Here is an 11,730-nt window from a genome sequence, read left to right as displayed (position 1 = left end):
TGGTGCTCATGTTGATTATTGGTTGTGAACCCTATCTAAGAATAGTTTTATATAAAGGTTGTTTAACTATATGGATGCTTTTGAAATCATCAAGAATGTCAATAAATTAGAGTTCATTGTTCTTATGATGATTCCATTTACAATTTTTTGAGTGACCTATTGACCATTAACTTAATCATTTGAAAGGGGTATAAATAAGTGGAAGTACCAAATATGAGAAAAGAAGAACCATGCGTACTAGGAGAACTAAAGGCCAAGAGAAATACAAAGATAAAAAGACTTAGTGAATTTGGTCTAAATAGAAGGTTTTACAAATGAATACAATGTTATTTATGATATCATTTTCTAGCAAAAAGGGAATCATGGAAATTGCATTTGCATTATCTAATAAGTAGAGAGATCCATAAATTAGGACATTTCAAACACCTATAAATTTGAGCCATTGATTGTCACTATTTTGCAAGGACCCCTATAAAGCTATTGTACGCAGGAAAAAAATTAGGGTTGCTGATCATTAAAGAGATACATGACATAAAATTTTAGAAAATCTAGCAAAATTAAGGGCTTTCAACACATATCGATCAAATAAAAGGAAACCAAGGGAGGAACATAAAAGTTTCTACATTTGTAATCGATAAAAAGTGAAACCTATGAAGTAGCAAACCATTATTGTTGGAATTCTTTAGAATAATTGAGAAAGGGGTGAATCAGTTATTCAAGGTCCATATGTAAAAATAAAAGTTTTCTCAACTTCCATAAATGTAAACATGAAACAAAAAAAAATCAACAACACATTTGACACAATGATTTACGCGGAAACCCAATTTGGGAAAAACCACTAGTAACATGCTACTCTTTTTCACTCTTCTAAAGTGATGCCCTATGAAAGACCAATCTAGTTAAAGGTTACAATACACACTGTCAAATGTGCCCTTGTTAACAAATTTTAATCACACTATTAGGAGTGAGCCTTGTTAGAGGACTTTAGACCATTCACTTGGAATGTCACCTAGTTAAAGGATTTACAAATGAAAGTTAGGTCAACCTTAATCCAAAGGATTTACCCTAGACTGATACAATTATTAGAGAGTAATAGTAAGGCTTGATTTGATAACAACTTAAAAATCCATTTGTAGACTATAAATCTTTGTTCCAATCCTCTATTCTACTTGGCTTTCACTCATTTCAGCTCCAATAGCTTATTCACACTTCAAGAATTCATCCCCTTAAGCCTTCTTGTTTAACATGCCAATGTAGATTCTTCACTTAGGTCACTTGATGAAGCAATACCCCTTTACTCCTTGTCTTCCTTAGGTTCTCACACATGACAACTCTTGCTTCTGACCTACCATCCCTATAAATAGATAATTAAGATCTTTTTGTCATTCATTCTCCATCATCTAATGTAGGGTTTGGATTGATTAGGTAGGATTCAATGAATCTACCCCTAATTCTATATCACTTCTAGAAACTTCTCCTTCAATCCTCTTTGAATTTGCCTCAAAATAGTTTACCATGAATTCTATCCCACCAACTCATCAATATTATCTTCCCCCTGGTTCACACAATCCAAGAAAACAAACTTGTCAGCTCAAATCCATTGAATTTATGACCTTTTTAATAATAATGGCGCTTGACATTAACTTGCTTTTGATGCTTGACACATACTACATTTCTTGGCATCCATTAAAAAATCACTCAACATGAACTAAAGTTTACTGGTGCTCAACATCAACTAAACTTTACTTGACATCCACTATTTTGCTTGACATTCACTAAAATGAACTTTTACTCAACTCCAACTGATTTTCTGCTTGGCTTGCACTGACTTTACATGGCACCTACTATCCATTTAGTCAAGCTTGGTAGACAAACTTATTTTAACTTGCTCTTCTGAACTTGTTTAGTGTAGCCAGCCTTTGCAACCTTAAGTAGATTATCAATGCACTAGGATACAACTGTCTTAGCTAATTTTGTACTTCTTTGCATATCATAACTCAACCTTTCCTCTAGGTCCTTTTGTTACATTTTTTTTATCAAATCCTCTTCATCAATCAAACAAGTTATGGTACTTAAATTATATAAGCAATTGTCTTACTAGAAAAAAATAGGTTTGACATTAGTAACAAAATAATGACTAAAACATATTTATCATGCTAGCATCAAACTATTCTCAACAATCTCCCTGTTCGACATTGATGGAAAACCAAACTGATCAACCAAGCTAACTAGGTTAAAATAGTAAAACCAACAAAATACCACAAAGAAATAATTTCATGTATTGAAATCTCTCCCTCTATCAGCAACTTTCATCTTCTGAATAGATTAGAAAATTTTGTTATGTTCTAATCAACAGACAATCAAACAATCCATTTATATTTATGACTCCCTCTAAATTAATTCTTATATATCCCTTCTACAATTATCTCCCTCTTACTAGGTAGATGTTATCAGTAGATACACTTTCTTTCTGTCAACATTTATTCCTCACACTGTGTGTTAGGATTTCTCCCTCTTTGTTCAATCTCCAATCTCTTGTATTTCTCCTGATCAATAACTATCTACCTCTTTCTTGTATTTTCCTTGATCAGTAACTATCTCCTACTTTGACAACAATGCCAAAGACTCATCATCTTAATATGCATATATGAACTTCTTTAGCTTCTTCTGTGTCACCTTGCTTGTGACTAATTTGTAGTTTTAGCTCTTTGATTACTCTAGACAACTCCTAAAGTAAGATCCATTGCATCAATTTGGAACATATGGCAATCAACTTGTTTGATGCAGAGCACTCCTTTTGTTACTTAGATAGCCTTTGATAGGGGTATCACCCCTAGTTTACCTCTTAGATACTCACAAGCATCCTTAGGTAATGCTTTTGTGAAGATATCAATAATTTTCTCTTTTGTGTTAACTTATTCCATCTTCACCTCTTTGTCTTGAACTAATTCTCTCAAGTAATGATACTAGATTGCAATGTGCATAGTCTTTGTGTGGATCACTAGATTCTTTGATATCTTTATAGCACTTGTATTATCACAATAAAGTATCACTAGTTCTATGATCACTTCATTCATGCCTTTGAGTAGCTATTTTATCCATACAATGTTTGTACAATTTAGAGTAGTAGCAACATACTTAGCTTCAGTAGTAGATTGTGAAGTGCAATTTTGTTTCTTGCTGGTCCATGCAACCAACCTCTTGCCTAAGAAAAATTCTCCTCCACTAGTGCTCTTTTCTCATCAATTTTTCTAGCCCAATCAACATCAGTATAGGCTCTTAATTCAAATTTCTCATTTTTCTTATAGTATAGACCAAATTCCTCTGTTCCTTTCAGATATCTCATTATTCATTTTACAACCATCAAGTGATTCTCCTTGGGATTAGCAGAGAATCTTGCAACTATCCCTACAGATAATGCAATGTCAGTTTTGTTATGTACTACATATTGTAATTTACCAATCATAGACTTATATAATTTTTGATTCACCTTAGCTGAATCATCATTCTTTAAAAATTTAAGTCCTATCACCATAGGTGTACTTACTAGTTTGGAATCCTCTAGTCCAAAAAAATTTAGTATCTCCTTGACATACTTTGACTGAGTGATGTATATACCATATTTCATTTGATATACTTGCAAACTCACAAAGAATTTGATCTCTCCAAACATAGACATTTCAAATTCTTGCTTCATTTCATTTGCAAAAGCCTTACACAAAGCATCTTGACCTCTAAATATGATATCATCAACAAAAACTTCAAATAACAAAATACCTTTGCCCTTTTATATCTTCATGTATAGATTGTTGTTATCATCAATCCTTTCAAATCCAATCTTAACAAGATACTTATGAAGTCTCTCATACCATGCTCTTGGTGCTTGTTACAAACCATATAGAGCTTTGTGTAATCTACATACCATATTCTTATTGTTGATATCAAAAAATCCTTTTGGCTATTCTATGTAAACTTATTCCTCTAATATGTCATTAAAAAATGTGGATTTAACATCCATTTGATAAACTTTGAAACCTTTGTATGCAGAATAAGCAAGAAGAGTTATTACTCTTTCCAATCTAGCAACAAGAGGAAAAGTTCCATCATAGTCAATTCCTTCTTCTTGTGCATAACCTTTGAAAACTAATCTTTCCTTGTTCCTTGTGACTTCACCATTTTCATCTAGCTTATTTTTGAATACCCACTTGGTGCCAATCACATTTTTGTCTTCTAGTCTAAGAACTAGAGTCCATGTTTTTTTTTTCTCAATTTGTTCAATCTCTTCCCCCATGGCCTTACTCCAGCCCACATCTTCTGAGGCATCTTTCACTGTTTTATGTTCTTTCATGCTCAAAAAAAATGTATTATTTCTCAATTTTTTCCTTTTCATTGGTTTAGAATCTTTATCTCCAATAATTTGTGTAGCAAGATGATGTATCTTGACATATTTGGACAATCTTGGTTCAACTCTAGTTTCTTCATTTGGTCTTTCAATATCATTATGTACATCTCTATTAGTTAGCTCAACATCTCTCTCATGTATACTAATTTGAGAATTAGAATGTACCTCAACTTCATTCTGTAACTCAACATTTGAATGTGGCTAGGTTCCTTAATACAACTCGACTTTCATAGTATGTGACTCAACAGTCACTGAAACTTGTTGTTGGTTTGTTGCATCTTCTTCAACAGACATACTCTCATAAAAATATACAAATGATTTTTATTCTTCTAGTTCTTTCATAGGTTCAGCCTCATATACTTCTATATATTCATCAAATTTCACATTTTCACTTTCCACAACTTTGCTGGTTTTAGTGTCTAAACATTTATAAGCTTTACTTCTTGTGGAATAACCTAGGAATATACCCTCTTCATTTTTTGCATCTAGTTTACCATTCCTAAAGTCTTTGAGAATAAAAAATTTTCTCCCAAATGACTTAAAATATATTACTTTAGGTGAGTATCCATTCCATAGTTCAAAAGGTGTTGAATGAGTACTTTTCTTGACTTGTACACAGTTCAAGGTATAGATAGTTGTACTTACAGCTTCTCTCTAGTATTTTAGAGCAACATTTTTGTCATCATCTAGCATAGTTCATTACAAACCTATTCCTCCTGTTAGCAATTCCATTTTGTGGAGGGGTTTTAGGAGTAGATGTCTAGCTTTTGATACCTCTATCATTACAAAACATCTCAAACTCATTTGATGTAAATTCTCCTCTATCAAATCTTAAACATTTTAGTCTTTTACATGTTTCTTCCTCAACTCTTGTTAAGTACCACTTAAACATTTGGAAAGCATCATATTTCTATTTCAAAAATATAACTATCATCATTCTAGAAGAATCATCAACAAACAACATAATGTACTTATCTCCTTTGTAGATTTGTACTTTAATTGGTCCACACAAGTTAGTATGAAAAATCTCTAGTATTTCTTTAGAGGAATGAGTTTTGTTCTTAAAACTTGACTTCATGATTTTTCCTAACTGACATTGTTTTCACATTATATTATCAAGCTTCTTCAACTTAGGAAAACCTCTAACTTTTCTCATGTTGCTGATACTAACCAAGTTATCAAAATTAACATGACATAATATTTTGTGCCATAGCCACACATCATCAAATTTTACAACTAGACAAGTAGCATCCTTTATATCAAGGTAGAATAGATTACTCCTAGTCTAATCACCCTTTCCAATTAGTTTTCCATCAGTATCATATAACTTAGCAATCTTGTTTTCAAACTCAACCTTACATCCTGAATTATTCAATTGTGATACACTCAACAAATTATAGTTAAGTCCTTCAACATAGTATGCATTGTCACATAAAATCTTTTCTATGAGTTTGATGGAACCTTTTCCTTTTATCAAGCATGGTGCATCATTACCAAATCTTACATTATTTCCATCATAGCAATTAAAGGTAATCAACTTACTTTTATCTTCAGTCATGTGATATGAACACCCACTATCAATAGTCCATCTGTCATTCTTGTTCATACAAGACACAAGTGTAGTTGCCTCATCTTCATCAAATTCATCCTTCATTGAAACATACACCACTTCATCATCATGCTCATTAGATTCATTACTTGTTTCCTCTTCAACCATGTAGCAAGACTTCTTGCCTTTGTCTTTGTAATTCTTGATGTCTTCATCTCTTCTACTTTTGTACTTGTCACCACCTCTATGTTTTTCTTCTCTAGACATCTAGTAGCAATATGACCAACCTCATTGCAATTAAAATAAATGATAGGTAATGTATCTTTAAGCTTTCCTTTACCTCTATTAAATTTCCTTTCTAGAAGTGCTTCAAGTTGTTCTACATCCTCCTCATTTGTATCATTGTCACTCAACACATACTTTGTCTTTTTCTTCTTCTTCTTCTTTTCATTAGGTTCCTTCAATGACAACTTAGCTTTGAAAGTAGATTCAAAATTTTCTAGTTTGTAATTGTCAAAGTTGGAAAGCTCAAAAGTAGGGAGCCTACCTACTAGACCTTCAAGAGATAAAGTATTCCATAGTATACATCTTAGTTCTTGTATTACAAAAAATCTAATAGCATGTATAGGCAGAAATGTTCTTAAAACTTTGCTTAGTACAGTATCATCATCTATTTTACCAATGGCTCCTCTTATTGGATTAACAACATCTTTTATGCTTGAGCAATATTTTCACCTTCTTGCATTTTCATATCATCAAACTTACCTCTGAGACTTATAGCTTTGGCTCTTAGAACATTAGTGTCTCCTCCATAGATAGTGGTTAAGGCATCCCACATTTTCTTTGCAATGTCAAGATTTTTGATATCATCAAATTTAATGTAGCTTAGGGCAGAGGCAATCTCCAGCATTATCTAATTGTGTTCTTTCTTCTTTTTCATATCCTCGACAGTTAGGGCTCCAAAAGGCTCAACATGCTCAATAGTGATGGTGGATTGTGCATGATCTCCAAGGCCTCCAAGGTATAGCTTCATCAAAATTTTCCATGCGAGAAAGTTATCTCTATTAAGCTTGGGTTCTTCTCTTTTTAACATCTTGATCTTTGTGCTTCTAGTACCTTCAAACTAGTCCTCTCAAGTAGATGGCTCTGATACCAATTGTTGAAATTCTTTAGAATAACTAAGAGGGGGGGTAAATCAGTTATTCAAGGTCTAGATGTATAAATAAAACTTTTCTCAACTTAGTGAACCCATAAAACATTTATCATCATGCATGTATCCATAAGATTATGCAATCACTTAAAACTTGTAGGTTACTATCAAATCAACTTTCAAAAATGTAAACATGAAACATAACAGATTCAATAACACATTTGACATAATTATTTATGTGGAAACCCAATTTTAGAAAAACTACCAATAATATGCTACTCTTTTTCACTCTTCTAAAGTGATGCCCTGTGAAAGGCCAACCCTATTGAAAGTTACAATATACACTATTAAATGTGACCTTGTTAAAGGATTTCAATCACTTTGTTAGAAGTGAGCCTTGCTAAAGGAATTTAGATTATTCACATGGAATGTCACCTAGTTAATGGATTTTAAAATGATTGTTAGGTCAACCTTAATCCAAAGGATTTACCCTAGATTGATACAACTATTAGAGAGTAATAGTAAGGCTTGATTTGATAACAACTTATAACTCCATTTGCAGATTAAAAATCTTTTTTTTAGTCCTCCATTCTTCTTTTCTTTCACATATTTTAGTTCTGATAGCTTGTTCACCCTTCAAGCATTCATACCCTTAAGCCTTCTTGCTTAACATGCCAATGCAGATTCTTCACTTAGGTCACTTGATGAAGCAATGCCCCTTTACTCCTTGTCTTCCTTAGGTTCTTGCACATGAAAACCCTTGCTTCTAACTAGCCATCCCTATAAATAAAGAATTAAGATCTTTTGTCATTCATTCTCCACCGTCCAATTTAGGGTTTGGATAGATTAGGTAGGATTCAATTAATCTACCCCTAATTCCACATCACTTCTAGAAAATTTTCCTTCAATCCTCTTTAAATTCACCTTAAAATGGTTTACCATGAATTTTGTGCCACCAAATCATCAATCTTATCTTCCACCTAGTTCACACAATCTAAGAAAATAAACTTGTTAGTTACAATCCATCGAATTCACAATCTTTTTAATAATATTGGCACTCGACATTAACTTACTTTTGATGCTTGACACATACTACGTTGCTTGACATCCATTAAAAAAATAATCAGCATGAACTAAAGTCTGCTAGAGCTTGACATCAACTAAACTTTACTTAGCATCCAGTGTTTTGCTTGGCATTCACTAAAATAAACTTTTACTCGGCTCCAACTTATTTTTATACTTAGCTTGCATTAACTTTTCTCGACACCTACGATCCATTCAATAAAGCTTGGTAGACACTTAGTTTAACTTGTTCTTCTAAACTTGTTTAGTGTAGCTACCCTTTGCAACCTTAAGTAGATTATCAATGCACTATGATAGTATTGTCTTAGCTGATTCTTGTTCTCCTTTGTATATCATAACTCAATCTTTCCTCTAGGTTCTTTTGTTACATCTTTTTTTATTGAATCCTCTTCATCAATCAAACAAGTGATGGTACTTAAATCATATAAGAATTTTTCTTACTAAGAAAAAGTAGGTTTGACATCAGTAACAAAACAATGATTGAAATACATTTATCATGCTTGTATCAATCTGTTTTCAACAATTATTTAGACTAAGGTTGTCCCACACTTGGGGATTGTTTCCATGTTATGCAAGCTTGATTAGGATAACACATTCCAAAGTGGTACTAACTTTTGTGTCAACATTTTTTTGGCCCACCAAGTGGGACATAAATTCAGCTACACAAATTTGCTACTAGCCATTTAAATATTTATTAATTAACAATTTGGACATTTTCTCACAAAAATTAGCCTTTGGAAGCACTCCGTCAAATACCATGGTAACTTTAAGTACAAATATCTACTGGTTTCAATAAGACCAATTGCTGGTACATAAATATCATTCTTAGTCTTTTTTGTTTTTTCCATATTTTCTATGGATTTACAACTTTTATTAAGCTTGAATCATGGACCCATTCCATAGAAATGATTACTATTTCCCCCAATATAATGAAATTTCTATTCCCTATCCCTTATATTATCAATACCAATCCTTTCCTTAAGATTATTATAGCCAATATGCTTAAAACCCTTACCATCCTCCGTCATCTACTCCACCAATCCCAACATCCCTATATAAAAGGCTTCAAGATATGATGTTGGAATTCTAAAGGCAGATTGACTTGAAGTTCAATGAAATGATTAGGTGAATAGACACAAAGTTTCAAGAATAAAGTGAGCAGTTGTTGCTATGGGATAGGTAGCTCGATGAGATTTATGATCAATAAGGATAGACTGACAATAGGAGGAGATGGCATATCGATGATATCTCCAAGAAGAGGAGGAGAGTAAGAAATAATATTGACATTTTGAGGAGAAACTTGGAGGGAAATGACTATTCTAAGGGTCCTTCTGAAATGGTAACAGTTAATGGGTCAGCTTTGCAAGTGTCTGTACATGGGTTAATATTTCCAGTTATCCCATCCCTGCAATTATTTGTCAGTGACTTGATTTAGAAATTTATTTTGCAGATGCATAATACAAATAAGGGATAACACGAAGGTGGGCTGATCAAAGATATCAATAAAACATGACACTTATGGCTGTTGATATCATGTATCCACATTTCAGTGAAGCATGCCAAATTTGTTAGCACAATTTTCCCATAGGGTGACATATCCCATTGAAATGCCAAGTTTTCCCTTCTTTTGATACTTGATGAACCTAGCCACCAAGAGAAACATATCACAAATTAATAAATGGTTATCTGTAGATTCAAGAAAAATATAGACCCTATCCTCCTACTAATAGCCATAATGAAATGCATGACACTTCATGATCACACTTAACTATAAGGTTATCAATATAAATATGGAAGTTTTGGTAACTATTGGATAATTTTGGAACCACTCATCCACCATGGATAAACAATATGAGAAAATTTCAATGGCCTAAAATCTGTCCCATTGGGTTAATACGTAAAGTGTATGGCTAATCTTCATGCAAAGAAAAATTTGTTATTATGTAGGGTTCACTCTTTTCTCCTTACAAAATGGTCATACATTTATGCTTTGCCATGGGGTTTCCTCATGTTTGACCAACATGTGTCATGAGCCCTTAACCTTGCCACATTTTCCCAAGTTTTATGTCACGTATCTCTTTAATGATCAATGCCCCAAGTTTCTTTTGTGTTTTAACAATAGATTTCTAGGTGTCCTTGCAAAATGGTGACAGATACTGGGTCATCTTTGCAGGTGTCTATAGGTGGATTGATATTGATGATTAATGGAGGAATAAATAGGATAAACTAGATACTAAGAGTGGGGGGGGGAAGGGGGGGTGTGTGTGTGTAGAGGGGGGGGAGTGGGGGGTGGTTGTTGAATTAGATCTAGAGCACTTTTCACTTTTCATAGATTCATCCACATCTATCAATGACTTGTGGATGTAATACTAATAATGTAAATAATCTGTAACATAAAAGTTTGATAAGTCACATGCATTAAATTAAAACACACAAAAAAATATTTTTTACCGAGAAACTCTCCAAGGTGAAGGTAGAACTGGGGTGGGAATGACACCCACAAATCGTCACTACTGCAGTAATAAAGTTAACCAATTAAGGTTACAATGTTTGACCATAAAATATGATCTACCCTATTAAAGACTTCTAGGTCTCACCTTGTTAGAGGATTTAACACTTACAACAAAGTAAGGACTCTATTAGGATATTTACAAAGATCTATTAAGACCACTTTGTTAAGAGATTTACCCTGATTCAAGTATGTCAAAACTGATTCAATACCCGACTCTCAGTTTTCTCTGTCAACTTAATTCAAGTCTCTTCCTTGCTAACTAATTCTTTCCTCTAATCTCATGTGCTTGTATTTCCCTTTCACTTTACTACAATGACTAGGTCACTTGGTTTATTAAATGATAACAGAACCCTTTCATGACTTCTAATCTGATCTCAATCCATTTCTATCAAGTTTCATGTTTGCACATAAACTCTTTCATCTCCTTCTCTACTAGTATATCTATGATCTATGTTAAGATCATCACTATATAAAGATTTCCATAAAGAGTTTTCTAGATGATTCTATTTTTTGCCTCTTCAACATGATCATCGAACACAGAACATAGGGATCTCTAATCCACAATGTGTAAATGTTCTACAACAACCTTTGATAGTATTAAATGTTCTATAAAAAACCTCTTCAAAAATTAAATATCCCTTCCAAGTCAACCTTTCCTAAAAATTTGTTCCATTCCTGACTTTCATGTAAACTCTACTTAGCTCGGCCTTTACAATTTCCTGATGCTCGATATTGTTGTTGCTCAACCTTCATTGTGCTCGATACATACTATGTAACTTGGCAGTTGTATTCTCAAAAATTTCTCAGTCACTGATGACTTGCTTGGTTTTTGATGAGCTCAACTCGTATAAAAAAATACCTTGTGACCCAAAATCTTACTTAGCTCCTATAGAGCTAGGTACATAGTTACTTATGTACATGTCTCTACCTATATAGAGTAGATGGGTCATAGTGATGGCCATTTAACTTTACCTTGTAAATGACTAAGTGGTTGACACCAATAGACAAAAATCGTTAGAGAAACCAACAATATC

Source organism: Cupressus sempervirens, chromosome 8, assembly GCF_028749045.1.
Source record: "Cupressus sempervirens isolate cs-2001-9-10 chromosome 8, ASM2874904v1, whole genome shotgun sequence".
Lineage (NCBI taxonomy): Eukaryota > Viridiplantae > Streptophyta > Pinopsida > Cupressales > Cupressaceae > Cupressus > Cupressus sempervirens.
Note: the sequence above shows the minus strand (reverse complement) of the source record.